Source organism: Moschus berezovskii, chromosome 18 (assembly GCF_049115385.1).
Source record: "Moschus berezovskii isolate FMDL1 chromosome 18, NW_MosBer_1.0, whole genome shotgun sequence".
Classification (NCBI taxonomy): domain Eukaryota; kingdom Metazoa; phylum Chordata; class Mammalia; order Artiodactyla; family Moschidae; genus Moschus; species Moschus berezovskii.
In genome coordinates this window covers 21,395,392-21,411,004 of record NC_142477.1, presented here as the reverse complement: position 1 = coordinate 21,411,004, position 15,613 = coordinate 21,395,392, and the positions used below count along the sequence as shown (strand labels likewise).

Below are 15,613 nucleotides of genomic sequence, written 5' to 3'. Positions count from 1 at the left end.
TCCCCTGTGCACCCTCTGGCTAGTGGCACTCAGGGCAGTCCCCTCACCCCTCCACAGGCTCTACACCACATGTAATACAATCTTCTGGGGTGGCCCCATCCATCCCCTTGAAGGGCTTTCGAGATTGCTGTTCTACCACATCAAGGGTCCCTTCTAATCCCAGTCCTCTCTTGCCTCCAATTGCTATAGTGATTTTTGGCTCTTCCAGGTTACGCTGATTCAGATGAGGGTCAGGGATTCCACGCATGAATTGGATAACTCATCTTGTTCTACCTGTCGGCCTTGCCCCTATCTGCCCCACTGGTACTTGTGAGTAGAAACCAAGGGTGCAATCAACATGGAAAGACCACATTTTAGCAATGCTGTGATTACAGCCTAAAGAGTTCCAGAGAAGACATGGTTGGAAAGGGTATTGCTCTATATATACATGCTGTAAAATCCAAATGACAAATTTAACACAACCATAAAATAAATCACTGTTCACATTTTCCTGTGTACTGTGTGCGTTTGTGGTCATCTTCAAAGAAGCACTGGAACAACCTTCGAAAGAGCCATCGGAAGCCAGTATTCACAGGAGCAGGATGGATGGTGCAGCATCATGAATCATGGCGTAACCAACACGAAACAAATGGCATCAGACACTTAGAGTCAAGCAGAGCTATATATAAGTTTCAGTTCGGACAGGTCCTGAGAGCTATAGGACTTGAGTAATAGCATTGTTGTTATCTTTTTCTCACAGTGGGAGATATGAAATTACCCAGTAACAGCACATTTGACAATAAAGAGTATGAAGAGAGGATTCCTGGATCTAAACTGAGATGATGCCTGGGCACTATGGGGAATCAAGTGCTTTGATTGGACAATAAGCAAACACGTCAGTACCACTCTTCTACCCATTAGTCTAAATTTTTAGTGATAAATCACTATGCCTCATATGCTCATGAATTTTGCAAAGTCTCCATAAATGAAATTGATGATAAAAAATAAAATTGATTATATAAACAAGTGACACACACACAAATATTTACCCGGGGTCCCACACAACCTAGGGGTGGCCTTGAAGAAAGAGGTGGGGTGTAGCTATTCACCATGTCCCAGTTATAAAAGCTGCATCACGATGGATGAGAAAATCACAAAGATGACTGGCTTTTTCTGACATTTTGATCAATTCCCACTTTTTTTCTTATTTATTAATTTGGCTGCACCAGATCTTAGTTGCCGCGTATGGGATCTAGTTTCCTGACCAGGGATTTAACCCAGGTCCCCTGAATTGGGAGCTCAGAGCCTTAGCCCTGGACCATGAGGAAAGTCTTCTCCAATCGTTTTAAGAATCATAGAAAATAGAAAAATTACAACTGGAAAATTTGTCTTCGGTTCCATAACAGGCTGAAATGGCCGGTTGAAACTTGAGGTCAACATAGGAGAGATTCTGACTTCATCCCAGTAAGGTGAAGTCACCAGGGCCACATAAACACCTTTGACAAAGAAAAGCATGAAGACAATACAGTTTTGCAGCTGTGCAACTTGAAGAAATAGCATATGAGGACTAGGCTGCCAGGACAACTAGGGAATGAAGTATTTATGTAATAACATTACCGCAAGCTAAAGAGAAGCACAATTCATTAAAACAAGAAGTTTCCATGGTAGTATCCAGAAGTCACTGTGGTTTTCTTCACTATTAAAACAAACCTTGGAAAAGAAGTTGAGCTGTTTTCAAGACCAATTGAGTCCCATGTTCTCTGGCAACTGCCTCCTTCTCTTTCCACTCCTTTTGTACCTGCATAGACACCATATTCCCCAGGACACTGAGACCACTCCTCTGTACTGTGAGAGCTCAGGCAAACACAGAATGTTTGCTCCTCACTCACAGGAACCTGTATACTCAGAAGTGCTTACATGTATACAAATTCGTTACGGAATATTCACTGGAAGGACTGATGCTGAAGCTGACGATCCAATACTTTGGCCACCTGACTCAAAGAGCCAACTCATTGGAAAAGACCCTGATGCTGGGAAAGACTGAAGACAAAAGAAGAAGAGGGTGGAAGAGGGTGAGATGGTTAAATAGCATCACTGACTCAGTGGACATGATTTTGAGCAAACTCCAGGAGACAATGAAGGACAGAGGAGTTTAGCATGTTTCACTTTTTTTCAGACTCCAGAGAAATGACTGATTTATTTACACCTAGACATAATTTATTCTTTCTTTCTTTTTTTTTTTTTTTTGAAGTTATGGAAAAGGCTTCCCTGGTAGCTCAGACGGTAAAGAATCCACTTGCAATTCGAGACCTGAGTTCAATCCCTGGGTTAGGAAGATCCCCTGGAGGAGGGCGTGGCAACTCACTCCAGTATTCTTGTGTGGAGAATCCCAATGGACAGAGGAGCTTGGTGGGCTGCAGCCCATGGGGTTGCAAAGAGTGACTAAGCATACATACTTGGCTTAGAATGTTGTGTTGGTTTCTGCTGTACAGTGAAATGAATAACCCGTATCTATACCTACACCCCCTCCCTCTTGGGTCCCCCACCCACCTCCCACCCCCCACCCCTCTAGGTCATCACAGAGCACAGAGCTGAGCCCCCTGTGGTATACAGCAGCTTTCTGCTGGCTCTCTGTTTTACACATGATAGTTTTTAGTGAAAGTCGCTCAGTTGTGTCCGACTGTTTGTGACCCCATGGACTGTACAATCCATGTAATTCTCTAGGCCAGAATACTGGAGTGGGTAGCCATTCCCTTCTCCAGGGTATCTTCCGGACCCAGGGATCAAACCAGGGCCTCCTGCATTGCAGGCAGACTCTTAACCAGCTGAGCTACCAGGAAATAATGTATACATGTCATTTTAAAATTTTCTTCCCCAAAATGAAAGCCAGCTGAAGAAAGTTCCTTAAACCAAGTGCCCACACACAACTTTAAGGGTGGGACTGGTGAGGGGTGGGATGCTCTTATTTAATTCTGAGAACTAACACACCTAGTGGGAATCTGACCCTACAAAACTGCACATCCGGGACAGCATCACCTCTCAAGTCTCGCAATCTCTCATTACCAATGTCATTCACGTTTTCATATAATGTAATTATCAGATAATATCACATTTGCACACAAACTTCACACAGGCAGTAAAGTGGACGTAAATCAATTACAGTGGCTTGAACAATCAAAGGCACATAAGTAGCTACTTACCCATATGCCTCTTTAGAAAAATTTCTTTCGAGTTTGTATCTGGGGCTAACAGTTTAAATTAAAAAAAAAAAAAACATTATTTCAGTGTTTTCTAATGAGTTCTCCAAACTCAGTTTTAGAACTTTTTGTCAATAAAGATTCTCTTAATGGTAATATTCAAATAAACATAGAAATATTTAGTATCAATAATCAACATGTGGTGGGCTTTTTAAGTTTGTTAATTCATATATTATTCTTATGACACTTCAAGCAATGCTGTGAAAGTTCGGTCCATGTGATCTCCAATATTTTACACACATAAAATTTCAAACTGAGAGAGGTGATAAGCATGATTCCTGGTCATGTGACTAGGATATACAGTTAAGATTCAAACCTAGGTCTTCTGAGGCTGAAATGTTCAGCAAAAACCCACTTAAGCATGCATTAGTCCATATTTATGCAAATTTTATCACACAGAAATTAAGAAAATATTCCAAGGATAGATTGTGTTTCCCTGAGGTATTTCCTATAAATTCAAGCCTAGGAGAAGGCAATGGCACCCCACTCCAGTACTCTTGTCTGGAGGATCCCATGGACAGAGGAGCCTGGTGGGCTGCAGTCCATGGGGTCGCTGAGGGTCGGACACGACTGAGCGACTTCACTTTCACTTTTCACTTTCACACATTGGAGAAGGAAATGGCAACCCATTCCAGTGTTCTTGCCTGGAGAATCCCAGGGACGGGGGAGCCTGGTGGGCTTCCGTCTATGGGGTCGCACTATGGGGTCGCACGGAGTCAGACACGAGTGTAGTGACTAAGCAGCAGCAGCAGCAGCAATACAGCTTACCACCACATAAAGACAAAAGAGAAAACCAAACTCAAAAACCAACAGAGCTATTTTTACTGGCCTTGCTGTATAAAAGGAAACAGAGGGAAAAGCTGAAAGATCAAATGACAAAGAATGTTCTAAACCTGTCACTTAGTAACATATTGTCAATTCTTGGTGTTTTTACCCCAGGAAGTTTAAACTCTGTGTCCTGCCATCAAAGGGTTCGTTGCCACTCATATATTGTCTCCCCTTCCCTCTCTTTATTTCTTCTCCCTCCTCCCCTCACCACTCTAAACCAGCTTCTGCAGCACCACTGAGCGTGACAGGCTCACCAGTTAACACAAGTATGATCCAGAAAATTCCGTGACCGCTAGAGGGACCACAGCCTTGACTGTACAGACCTTTAGTCCATACAATAGTCATGTTCGGATGTGAGAGTTGGACCATGAAGAACGCAGAACACCATAGAATCGATGTTCTTGAATTGTGGTGCTGAAGAAGCCTCTTGAGAGTCCCCTGGACTGCAAGGAGACCAAACCAGTCCATCCTAAAGGAAGTCAACTCTGAATATTCATTGGAAGGATGGATGCTGATGCTGAAGCTATACTACTTTGGTCACCTGATGCGAAGAGCCAGCACATTGGAAAAGACCCTGATGCTGGGAAAGACTGAAGGCAGAAGGAGAAGGGGATGACAGAGGATGAGATGGCTGGATGGCATCACTGACTCAGTGGACATGAATTTGGCAAACTCCAGGAGATGGCGAGGGACAGGGAGGCCTGGCAGGCTGCAGTCTATGGGCTCGCAAAGTCAGACACGATTTGGTGACTGAACAACAACAATTCAGAAAAGTAAAGGGAACTGTTTTCCAAACGTGGACATTTTCTATTTTCCTCCCATTTTTACTAATTTTCCAGGGATGACATTGACTAATGAAGACACGGGGTACTGCAGAGCCAGGTCAAATACAAAGGATGTATCATTTGCCCAAAAAGATGCATCGGCACACACAGAAACCCACCCCTGAACATCTTCCTTCTCCGTCTCTGCATGTCAGACCACCTAGAAAATGCTGCTAGGCAGCTGGTGATTTGCTCCAAAGCCATATTTAATCTTCTGAAGGCCCATTAGCTGACAGGGCTTTGGCATTTGTGGCCTCTAAAACAGATCAATATACTCTATATTTTGAAGGGCATCGAATTCTCCCCATCCAGAAGCAGACAGGCTGTGGGTCAGAGGACAGCCAGCAGCAAGTACATCAAGCCTCCCTGAACTGGCCCACCAGATGGAATAGAACTTTTCTGAGGATTGTGTGGCTTTACTTACCTGATAGAGGTTGAGATGGTGTGCTTAGAATGGATACTCAGAAATCCATCAACCTGGCCAACAAATCATGGCCAAAACCAAAACTAATCACAGCCTGTGGGTGGTCGGAGCAATCTCTAAAATATCCCCTTGGTTAAACCTTAGGGATGTACTGAAATGCCTGCAGGTAGAAACATTTCAGCTGTTGCATCCTTCCTATAGCACCTAGGTACCTTCAACACACTCTCAGGCAAGAATTCAGGAGCTTCTTCCTTTCTGTAGCATTTATTTCTATAACAATTGAGTCCTCTAAAATAATAAGCAGATATCCTTCTTATCAGAGACAAAAAAAAATTAGATGTTTAATTACTCCTAACAACACTCTTTCTAGAAATGGTTATGCTTTATTTTCTAAAACCTTTTTATTTTATATTGGAGTTCAGTTCAATTCAGTCACTTAATCATGTCCAACTCTTTGCAACCCCATGGACTGCAGCACATCAGGCCTCCCTGTCCATCACCAACTCTCGGAGCTCACTCAAACTCATGTCCATTGAGTCGGTGATGCCATCCAACCATCTCATCGTCTGTCGTCCCCTTCTCCTCCCACCTTCAATCTTTCCCAGCATCAAGGTCTTTTCAAATGAGTCCACTCTTCGCATCAGGTGGCCAAAGGATTGGAGTTTCAGCTTCAACATCAGTCCTTCCAATGAATATTCAGGACTGATTGCCTTTAAGATGGACTGGTTGGCTCTCCTTGAAGTCCAAGGGACTCTCAAGAGTCTTCTCCAACACCACAGTTTAAAAGCACCAATTCTTCAGTGCTCAGCTTTCTTTACAGTCCAACTCTCACATCAATCCATATATTGGAATATAGTTGATTAAAAATGTAATGGTTTTGAGAGGACAGCAAAGGGACTCAGGCATACATATATCTGTATCCATTCTCTCCCAAACTCCCCTCCCATCCAGGCTTCCACTTAACATTGAGCAGAGTTCCCTGTGCTGTACAGTAAGATCTTGTTGGTTATTCATTTTAAATATTAGTAATTGCTATACTTTAAATACCACATACAAATGAAAAATATCTCACCTCTAATTAAATTGAGTCACGGCGAATCAGGCCTGAGATGCTTGCAACTACTGTTAAGAAAGAACTTGAGTTCATTTTAAAGAAACATCTCCTTACAAACTAAGAGTATGTTCTGTTAGGGTTTTTTTGGATCTGTTTCTGGGCCACATATCCCAAAAGCTGTGTCATTCACAACCATATGTAAAATGACAGTGTGTGAGAAGCACACTGTTAGAAATTGTACTGTGTTTCCTGAAAGTCATTTGTTGAAGTCATAACCCCAGCACCTCAGAATGTGGCCAGATTTGGAGATAGAGCTTTTAAAGAATTACAGTAAAAGGAGTTGATATGGGTGGGCCCTAAGCCAATGTGATGGGTGTCTTTCATCCAAGGAGGAGATCAGGACACAGACATACAAGGAGGAATAAACATGCGAAAACAGAGAGAGAAAACCATCCACAAGCCAAGAAGAGAGGCCGCAGAAGAAACAATCCTGCTGATACCTTGACCTGGGACTTCTGGTCCCCAGACCTGTGAGAAGATCACTTTCTGTGGTTTATTTTTTAATTTTTTAAAATTTATTTTTAGTTGAAGGATACTTGCTTCACAGTATTGGGTTGGTTTCTGCTGTACAGCAACGTGAATCAGCCATAAGGACCCTTATGCCCCCTCCTTCTGGAACCTCCCTCTGGAACCTCCCCCCAACCCCTCTCTCCCATCACACCCCCTCGGGGCACTGGGCTGAGCTCCCTGCGTTAATCAGCAGCTGCCCACTGGTTATCTATGTGACACGTGGTCATGTGTGTATATTAATGCCTTCACCCTCCCCTCCCCCCACTGTGTCCACAGGCCTGGTCTCTGCATCTGCATTCCTGCCCTACATATAGGTGCATCAGTACTATTCTTCCAGATTTCATATGTGTTAATATCTGTTTTTCTCTTTTTGCCTTATTTTACTCTGTATAACTGCAAGGAGTATATGCAGGATATGGACTACCAGGTGATCCAACCAGTCCATCCTAAAGGAAATCAGTCCTGAATATTCACTGGAAGGACTGATGCTGAAGCTGAAACTCCAATCCTTTGGCCACCTGATGCAAAGAACTGACTCATTGGAAAAGATCCTGATGCTGGGAAAGATTGAAAGTGGGAGGAGAAGGGGACAACAGAGGATGAGATGGTTGGATGGAATCACCAACTGGTTGGACATGAGTTTGAGCAAGCTCTGGGAGTTGGTGACGGACAGGGAGGCCTGGCATGCTGCAGTCCATGGGATCGCAAAAGAGTTGGATACGACTGAGCAACTGAACTGAACTCTGTATAACTGGCTCTAGGTTCATCCGCCTCAGTTCAACTGACTCAAATTCATTCCCTTTTATGGCTGAGTAATATTCCTTTGTGTATATGTAACACACTTCTTTATCCATTCATCTGTTGATGGACATCTTGGTTGTTTCCATGTCCTGGCATTGAGCATTGGGGTCCATATGTCCTTTTGAATTATGGTTTTCTCAGGGTATATGCCCAGTATTGGGATTGCTGGGCACTTTCTGTTGTTTAAACCACTCAGTTTCTGGTATGTGTTATGGCAACACCAGCTAACTAACATATACACACTGCATTTTGGCCCTGTCATTAGAAAAATTGAAAATTCTAAGTTAATTGTTGAAATTTCTTCAATCAAGTAAGTTGGAAAAATTCCACCAAATAAAATTTATTTGATTAATGAAATGTGCCACATCTCATTTGTCAAAAATTCTCTTGGGTCTGTCTTCCAAGACTAGCCAGTACCTTAACTACTACTGACCACTTCCATTGCTACCACAGTAGCCCAAGTCAATGTCTCTCACTTAGATTATAGGCTCTTAATGGATCCTTGGAAGAAAAGCTATGACCAACATAGACAGTATATTAAAAAGCAGTGACGTTACTTCAACAACAAAGGTCCATCTAGTCGAAGTTATGGAGAAAGCAATGGCACCACACTCCAGTACTCTTGCCTGGAAAATCCCATGGACAGAAGAGCCTGGTGGGCTGCAGTGCATGGGGTTGCTACGAGTTGGACACGACTAAGCGACTTCACTTTCACTTCTCACTTTCATGCACTGGAGAAGGAAATGGAAACCCACTCAAGTATTCTTGCCTGGAGAATCCCAGGGACGGGGGAGCCTGGTATTAGCTGTCATCTATGCAGTTACACAGAGTCGGACACAACTGAAGCGCCTTAGCAGCAGCAGCAGCGTTCAAAGCTATAGTTTTTCCAGTAGTCATATGCAAGTGAGAGTTGGACTATAAAGAAAGCTGAGTGCTGAAGAATTGATACTTTTGAACTGTGGTGTTGGAGAAGACTCTTGAGAGTCCCCTGGACTGCAAGGAGATCCAACCAGTCAATCCTAAAGGAAGCCAGTCCTGAATATTCATTGAAAGGACTGATGCTGAAGCTGAAGTTCCAATACTTTGGCCACCTGATGCAAAGAACTGGCTCATTGGAAAAGACTCTGATGCTGAGAAAGATTGAAGGCAGGACAAGAAGGGGACAACAGAGGGTGAGATGGTTGGATGGCATCACCAACTGGTTGGACATGACTTTGAGTAAACTCCGGTAGCTGGTGACGGACAGGGAAGCCTGGCCTGCTGCAGTCCATGTGATTGCAAAGAGTCAGACACAGCTGAGCAATTGAAGTGAACTGAGCTGAATGAATCTGACAGAATCCCCTAATATCTATTCGAAACACATGACCCTCTGAAAACAGGTGAGATCATGTTACTCTTCTGTCCAGTGCTGTGCAATGACTCCCTAGTTCCTGCCAAGGAAAACCAAAGCCCATATAAATGGCTACCATGCCCTACTTGAGTTGATCCCAATTTGAGCTCCCCTCTATTACTCTAATCCAGCATAGCGGATGTCCTCAGTCACACCTTTGTTCCAGGTCCTCCCTTCTCTGAAAGTTTCTCCTTCAGTTATCTGCACAGCTGACTCCTTCACCGTCTTTAACTCTTTGCTCGAATTGTTCAGTTTCAGTTTGGCTCCCCAGATCATCCTACTGAAAACTGTAACCATGTCCCCTCCACTCCCCCAGCATCCTTTGAGTGTGTGCAGGCGTGCTCAATCCCTCAGTCGTGTCTGATTCCCAATGGACTGTAACCTGCCAGGCTTTTCTGTCCATGAAATTTTCCAGGCAAGAACATTAGACTCGGTTGCCTTTTCCTATTTCCAGGGATCTTCCTTACCCAAGGATCAAAACTGCCTCTCTTGCATCTCCTGCTTTGGCAGACAGATTCTTTACCACTAGCATCCCTAGGAAGCCCCCATCATCCTACTCTACCGTGTTTTTCTTTTTTGACTCTGTTGCATTTAGTCTCTTCTGGAAAATTATATAAATTATTAATATATAATTTACTGTTTATCCTATGTCTTTATTTGTTTCACCCATCTATTTCAAATCACCTGGAGCCATGCTTCACCCATGGTAGGAATATTTGATTAATAAATATTGAATGAAAGATCAGTTGGTTTTTGGTCCACCTGAAACTAACACAACATTGTAAATCAACTATACTTCAGTAAAGGTTTTTTTAAAAAAGATCAATTGAATATGGAAGCTAGAATTTTCTCTTTAAGCACTATAAATTTTCAAATATTCCCCAGTTTAAACAGTTACAATGTGACCCATTATGAATGTTAGGAATTTTCTTTTTCTTACTTGCAGTTCTTAATAGGGATTCACTTCTCCAAGAAAACCCCCAAAGGAAGAAAAGAATTTTCAGTCTTTCTCCTTCTGCTGCTGCTGCTAAGTCGCTTCAGTCGTGTCCGACTCTGTGCAACCCCATAGACGGAAGCCCACCAGGCTCCCCCATCCCTGGGATTCTCCAGGCAAGAACACTGGAGTGGGTTGCCATTCTACTGCAACTAAAAGTCATACTTTGGGGAAAGACAAAATGGAAAGTAGGACCCTAAAACATGGCAACTTGAAATTTTTCAATTTCACATGAAAGTATCCTTATGTAAGCATATTGCTGGAATGGCTAATAAATTGTGACAAGCTAGGGGAAGCTGAGTGAAATATTCAAAATTCAACTGGATAGTATTTAAAATATTTACTCAAGTCATAAGGTTTTAATACCATGAAAGAATGCAGAATCAAGTCAAGATTTTAAAAACCATTTAATAGAAAATACTTACTATCTTGAGGTTTCATCAAATACAGTGGTCATAAGAAACCAAGTGGAAGTATACTTACAGATCTTATGACCCAAAGAGATGTAAACATCTATCAAGTGACCAAACTGGATGAAATCTGAAGATTTCTGTAAAAAAAAAAAATGAATTAGGCAATGTATATGTCACATGGAGCCAGAAATATGGGTTCTAGGACCACAGAGACCTACACTTTGAAGTTTTAAAGCCCATAACATAACAGAACACAGGGCCCTAAAGCCACTTGTAAGATGAGACACTTTACAGATATGAGATTAAAAATATAAGTTTTGGCAATATAAATTTGAAAATATCAATATTATTACAGAAACATGAACAAAAGGCATAAATAGTAGTCCTTACAGTTGAGCATGCATCAATATCTGGCAGGGCTGGTTGAAATGCCAATTTCTCTACCCCACCCTCAGCCTCTGATTCAGTAGATCTAGGGGACAGCCAAGAACCACATTTTTCTTTTTCTTTTTTAATATTTATTTGGCTGTGCTGAGTTTTAGTTGAGGGTCTCAGGATCTTTGATCTTCATTTTGGCATGCAGGGTATTGAGTTGTTACATGTGGAATCTAGTTCCCTGGCCAGGGATTGGACCCACGCCCCCTTCATTGGGAAACTCATCATCTTAGCCACTGGACCACCAGGAAAGCCCTCAGAGAACCACATTTCCAACAAGCTCCCAGGTGATGCTGATGCCACTGATCCAGGGACCACACTTTGAGAACTACTGGAATAAATGATTCTGCATTCAATTAATTTGCAAAACAGAAATAATAATTGTTTTGAGGTGTGAAAAAAAAGGGACCTTATTGCTGGTACCCATTTGTAAAGAGAGGCCTCTCCATGCACTTAAAAAGGTATCCTTTCAGAAAGGATGTTACGATTTACCAAGTCCTTTGTGTACATCACCTCCCTTAAGGATAGGAAGGCGTCCATGGCGGCACCCTCCCCGTCTCCTATTGCTGAGGTGGCCTGTTGCAGAGAGGCTGTGAACAGAGCACACGTTAGAAGTAAACAATGGTGGAAAAGTTCTTAGCTGGCTGCAGACAATCAGCTTCTATTAACATTCCTGGTTTGAGACAAACCATTCAGGTCCTCGCTGGTGGATGTGAGTGATGCTGGCCCAGACAGAGCCATGTAGCGGGGGTGGGGAGGTGATCAGAGGCAGAAGAAGCTGGCTTAGGGTCCTAGCAGTGCCGGCTGCTTTGTGTGCGGTCCCTCGGGCCCCCAGTCCTGTGCAGCTGCAGCTGGCCTTCCATCTGTCTGATCTCCGGGCAATTTGCAGACGGGGTAATAGGGTAACATGAAGGCCAAATCTGCGTGATTCTTTGCCTTTCTTCTTTTTTTTTTCAACCAGCTACTGATTGTTGGCAAAGAGATGAAAAGCAGAAAATATTAGTCTTCCCTTTTCAATCCTCGCAGCAATGAATACACAGGAAAAAAAAAAGGTATTTTATGAAAACTACAAATAGATATCAGACAATTACACACATTTAACTTGAACAGTGAGCCTGCTATATTTACTGCACATTTACAAGTAGCTGTCCCTATGCTTGTCCTTCATCTGCCCTGTGTTGCTTTTAATAAAGTTTAATGTTCAGAGTTCAGGAAAGAAGTGAATATGAGCTATTTGAGATTTGAGATGTGTGTTATTTTTTTTAATTGAAATAATTTTTCAATTTAAAAATAGCTATCTAAAATATGGACTAGATAAACTCACAATGTCCTACTGTATAGCTTAGAGAACTATAGTCAGTATCCTATGATAAATCATAATGGAAAAGAATACAAAAAACAAAAAAGAATGTATACATATGCAAAACTGAATCACTTTGCAGGATAGTAGAAATTAATACAACATTGAAAATCAAGTATATTTCAATTTAAAAATTTTAATCAAGCATTTTGTTTGTTAACTAATGTTTTGGGGAAGTAAAACAAAAAAGAATATGTTTACCCTCAGCCTGGAAAAATAATGAGGCATATTGCAATAATTTATTTGTTTTATAGGCCCTCTATCTTCTATGTAAAGCTTAAGTAATATGTTTTTTTTTTAAAGAGGAACATGCCTAGTAATCAAACTTAAAATTAAGCAGAGAATATTGTGCTTCCACGTCTACAAAAGATGCTCTCTTAAGTCTTCAAGACAAGCAATGATTTTCAAAGGAAGTATTTGTGAAAATGGCACTTTCTTTTGAAAGAACCAGTAAAAACAGCTAACCATATAAATGAGGACAGCGCCACTTTTAAGTATGCTTTCTTCCCACTATATTTTGTGTGCCCGTTTTTGCTTCTTTTTTTTTTTTAATTTGGACCATGTGGCCTCCTGACAATGGCTGAGGTAAAACACACACTGTGTCACAGATCCACTCATCTGACAGTAGAGGACGCAGGGTGAAAGAGGCTGGAGAGACCTACCCAGAGGGTTTGTGTAATAACCGGAGCTTCTATCTCCTAACTCAGTGTGCCTTTCTGAATTATGAAAGCATTTCCCCATTTCCGAGCAAAGGTCACTCATAAGTGTATGTCTGTGGAAACTAACTCTGAGTCACCTACTCAGCCAGCTCTTTCCTCACTGAGAGAAGAATGGGCTGACCTGGGGGCAAAGTAAGATTCCCACTGGAGCCTGCCTCCGTAGTCCCTTGGGCAGAAAAGTCAGTATGATTTAACCATTAGTTTCGGAGATTTCCAGGTGACAGCTATAAGCCTGAGAACATCACTGTGACTTCCCCTGGGGCAATGCCCGTGACCCCTCCGCCCCTCCCATCTCTGCTTTTCAAACTGAGACTCTTCCAGCTACAACCAAGGGAAATATTTGAAGGTCTAGTCTGTTTATGTGAGAGGTGTGGCACCCGGCAAATCTCCTAGCATTTGCATCTAGGGGATCCTGGCCAATGAACATTCAGAGCAGTCTCGAGGGAAAGGAGAGGTCTCAGAAGGACTCCTATAGTCCACTGAGCAGGGGTGAGGACCCTCAGGGTAGAACTGGGCACACAACCTCTATCACCACTAAGCTGGCTTCTCACCTTGCTCTCAGTTGAGAAACTTGGGGAGGCTGGAGGTTGTGTGACTCTCAGTCTATTCCTTTTCACCCCAAATTAGCTAGTATTCCAACATGGAGCCAGGATCCTTGGTTGGGTGCGCAGGTTGGGTCATCTGTCTCCTGCCCACTGCCCAAGAAGGCAGGCCACTCTGAGTCATCGCTCACCTGACAGTTCTAATAACTCCATCAGGTTCTCAGTCAAAGAGAGCACCTGGTAACCGGAGTCTGAAATAGACAGACCATCCCCTTCCTCCCTCCTTGGGTCTTATTTATTTATCAGATACTTTTTTTCATGGATATCAAGATCTCAAAGACACAGACATGAAGAGGAAATTAGATATTGGAGAGATTTGGTAGGAATGCAAGGGAAATCTCAGGGAAGGGCTATTGCTGTTCAGTTGCTAAAAAGTCCTGTCCGACTCTTTTTGACCCCATGGACTGCAGCACTCCAGGCCTCCCTGTCCTTCACAGCCTCCCGGAGTTTGCTCAAACTCACGTTCATTGGGTCAGCAATGCCATCCAACCATCTCATCCTCTGTCGTCCCCTTCTCCTCTTGCCCTCAATCTTTCCCAGCATCAGGGTCTTTTTCAATCAGTTGGCTCTTTGCATCAGGTGGCCAAAATATTGGTGCTTCAGCTTCAGTATCTGTCCTCCCAATGAATGAAAAGTGAAAGTGTCAGTCACTCAGTCATGTCCGATGCTTTGCGACCCCATGGACTGTAGCCCGCCAGGTTCCTCTGTCCATGGGACTTTCCAGGCAAGAATACTGAAGTGGGTTGCCATTCCGTTAAATATTCCAATGAATATTCAGGGTTGATTTCCTTTAGGATTGACTTGATCTCCTTGCTGTCCTAGGGACCCTCAAGAGTCTTTTCCAGCACCACTGTTCAAAAGTGAAGGGTAGATGGGAGGATATGTTACCGATAGAGTCCTTAATCAATAGAAACTGATCAGAGACCAGACAAGGAAATCAGGCAAGGCTTTATTGGGGCCTCTACTGCAGCAGAGGGGAGGGCGAGCAAACAACTTCCCTTGCTTGCTTGCTCTCTGAGGGGGGAGGGTGGATCTGGTTCCTTATATGGGGTGAGGGTAGAGGTATGTCGAAGGGCTGGGCCAGAAGGGTGGCTTAGGTGCGTTGCACAGCTCCTCTGGTGATGTGTGCAGGGCACATGTGCAGCACCCAACTCTTCAGCAGTGGCAGTTGGGTTTTTGGTCTTTTTGTATCTTGCCGTCCAGAATTTGCCCCTGTTGTGTATGCACGCAGTTATTTTTACTCCCTTGTAGTTTCTTTGTACATTTAGCTTGAAGAGACATTTGTCCAGGTGCAAGCTTTACAGCATTGCAGCAAAGGGTCCCAGGTTCCAGCCTATCTCAGCGAGAGAGGGGAGATATTCTGGAGTCAGCCTTCAGACTGAGCTGCAGTTCTGACACCTGTGAAAGGAAAGAGGGAAACCTCAGCCAGCAGAGGGCTCTGAGAACACCGCATCCAGACTGACAGTCAGCCTGGAGCAGCACTTGCCCATCAGTAGACCCTGCTGTCTGCAGCAATGCACAGATGCTAATGTTGCTCACCAGCCTCCCACCTCCCAGCAGATTTTCTTGAAGGGATTCCTGGGAATCTCATGGCATCACCCCACACATATATCTGTCACCTTGATGTTAGGTTAGCTCTGGAATAAAGTTCCCATACCTGACAGAGATACACTCTGCCTCTCAAGGAGGAAATGGCACAAACCCTATATGGGGTAGGCATACTGATGTGTGTTTGTGTGTGTGTGTGTATGCTGAGCTCAGTCACTTCAGTCATGTCTGACTTGTGACCCTGTGGACCGTATCCTTCCAGGCTTCTCTGTCCTTGGGATTTTCCCAGCAAGAATACTAGAGTGAGTTGCCATGCCCTCCTCCAGGGGATCGTCACAACCCAGGGATCGAAACTGCCTCTCTTGCATCTCCTGCATTGCAGGCAGACTCTAATGCTGAGGCATTGGGGAAGCCC

The 15,613-nt window shown here is 43.4% G+C and overlaps 1 long non-coding RNA gene across 1 annotated transcript; it reads right to left on the bottom strand.

Annotated features, from left to right (window-relative positions):
• Positions 1-2,558: 2,558 nt before the first annotated feature.
• Positions 2,559-15,044, bottom strand: LOC148774960 (uncharacterized). The gene is made up of 5 exons (XR_016039658.1): positions 14,113-15,044; positions 11,659-11,933; positions 11,462-11,559; positions 10,605-10,671; positions 2,559-3,224 (listed from the first exon to the last, which is right to left on the bottom strand). It is a non-coding gene; the product is annotated as an uncharacterized LOC148774960 (long non-coding RNA).
• Between the last annotated feature and the right edge of the window lie 569 nt (positions 15,045-15,613).